Source organism: Zootoca vivipara, chromosome 5 (genome assembly GCF_963506605.1).
Source record: "Zootoca vivipara chromosome 5, rZooViv1.1, whole genome shotgun sequence".
Taxonomy (NCBI): domain Eukaryota; kingdom Metazoa; phylum Chordata; class Lepidosauria; order Squamata; family Lacertidae; genus Zootoca; species Zootoca vivipara.
Genome location: NC_083280.1, coordinates 59950450 through 59953141, shown reverse-complemented (window position 1 = coordinate 59953141; position 2692 = coordinate 59950450).

Sequence of the window (2692 nt, the reverse complement as noted above, 5' to 3'; positions counted from 1 at the left end):
GTCGCCTACCAGCCTATCGCCTCCTCTAAGGCGGCCTCACTGCGCATGCTCTGGGGTTGTTGTTGTTTTGTTTTTTTCCTCACCCGCCGATTCATCCTCGGGAACGCTTGCTGAAATCTCGCGCATGCGGCTTAGCGAGAAATGAAGCCCTGCGGTTACAAAGCGACCTGCCCGCGACTCCTATGCAGGTGTAGGCAACGCGTCTGCTTCTTAAGGCAGTGCATAGCTTAGAGGCAAATGCCACTGAAACTTTCCTGGGACTTTAAAGTTGGTGCACGGGATCTATCCATGTTTGCAATTGTGTGCACACACGCACACCCAGCCAGTCAGTCTGAAGAACGTAGGAAACTCCCCAACACCGACTCAGATCAACTGACACCTGTATGAATTGCTAGAAAGCAATGAGTGCCTTCTGCATTGCTCCTTGCTTGCTGGAGTCGGGAACGCTCACACGGTACCTCGACGCTGAAGCACACTGTTGTGGCCTCTTATTATACCAAGTGCTCCGGATTGTAAACATGGGTGCATCCATTCCACTGTTTAGGATTTTATAATAACGTTGCGCTCATGACAGAGGGTGAATGATGTTTCCACTTTCTCTGTCATGGAAGTACCTTGAACATGATTTCACACCCCGAAGCCTATTTCCGTCCCGACCACACCACCCTGCCCTCCTACAAACTAATGGGTCCACTACTTCCTATGGGGGTGTGGGGCAGGTAAGAAACTTTAAGGTTAAATTAGAAAATGAGAGACGGGGCATCTCCTGGCCTCAGTACACAAAGACATATAATTGCCGCCTTTTTAGCATTTTCTGGTCATCAGGATGTCTAGTCCTGTTTGCAATACAGTACCAAATTTCATTTTCCTAGCTGCAGAAATAGCTTGACTACATTATTTGAGATGCACCAATAGCCTCTCACCCCTATTTTGAAAGGATTGTTGTGCAAGAGTCCATTATTATTATTATTATTATTATTATTTGGACGCCTTCATAACATGTACCCCAAATTTCAGCACCCCAACTCATTGGGACATACTTCACAATTTGATACTCCAGTGAGGCTTTAAGCTGTTGTAAATATTACAAACAAAAATGCATATAGTCAAACCTTCTTTTCAAACTTACTGATAAGTATGCCTGCTATATCCAATATAAAATGCACCTCAACACTATGCATATCAACACAGAAATATGTGGCACTGATTCCAGTCACTTCCAAGGTAAGCATGTACAGGTCTGCCATCCCATACACATTTACATGAAAGTGGGACTTCCTGCCTTTCAAGAAAACCTCCATAGGGTTGTGCTGAAAGAATACAGCTTTGTAGTTTGATCCTATGTTCAGCATAACATGGCTGCATTGTCTAGGGGAATGAAGATACAATCCTGTTCTTCCTGCCATTTGAGATGAGTACAGGGTTCAACGCTTTGTAAAACAAGAGCAGAGACTTAATATTAGCTCCTGCTCAAGCACGGGCAAGTTGACTGTCTTGAACATAAAAAAAAAAGCAACAGAGAAGCTTTCCCAGCATAGAAGTGCAGTTTTAAGATAAGTTTCACTTGTTGAATTTGCTTAGCATGCATCTGTTAAAATTATAAGAGCCTTGAGGGAAAGGGGACGGGTAATGTTGTTTAGAAATACAGCTCACATAAACTCATCACTCAGAAGCACAACCACTCCCACTTGATTGAAATAAGCTTAAATCTACTCAAGTGTAAGCAATCCTGTTTTAGTGGCTGAAAGCAATTTGTAGCAATAAACTTCAGTTAAATCCAAGGATTCCGAAGAGAAGCCAGCACATGTACCAGTTTCTCTTTAAACTGCTCCCACCATAATTCATCAAATTAGGAACAGAGGAAGCTGCCTTACACTGTATCAAAAGGTCATCCAGTGAGCTTTGCTGCTGTGCAAGTCCCAGGCTGTGTACAAACTATAGATTTAAAGCACATTCTTTCCTTAAACTGATTGATGTAGAAAACCCGATTGGCATTTGTTCCAATTCAGCATTAAACAGCAGATTTTCCTGGAGAGAAGCGGCAGGACAGACAGAAGTGTGGACAATCCCTGAATCAGACCATTGGTCCATGTAGCTCTGTCCTATCTACCTTTCAGGCAGTGGCGTTCCAGTGTTTCAGACAGGAGACATCCCCATAGCTAGCTGGAGATGCCAAAGAATGAACCATGCAAGCAAGCAAGCAAACAATGCTCTACCACAGAGCTATGACCTTTCCCTCCAAAATACATCCTGAACTTGCTTGTCTAGAAACCATTGTCATTTATTACAAGCCTACATTTTAAAAGACGGCCACAGCTATTCTTCTTGTCTGTTTCCTTGTGCATGCAAAGCAATCTCTGAGGATGTCAATTGAGATTAGAGGAACAGAGCAGGGGTACGGTACAGGGAGGCAGCAGAAGAAAAGGTAAGCCACTGTAAAATATAGAGTTCACATATTTTGCTGTCTATGGACTTGGAAAGTTCTGTGGCCATAGGGAAGCTTTTGCTTTGCATAATCAATCACAGGGAAGCCCCAGTTACATGGGTGGTTCCTTTTGTTGGGTTGTGCCATTACATGCAAATAATTTGCACCAACATCAGCACTGTATGTGTCAGACTGTTTAGGTAAACCCCTGACCATTAGGTCAAGTAGCGGACGACTCTGGGGTTGCGGCACTCATCTCGCTTTACT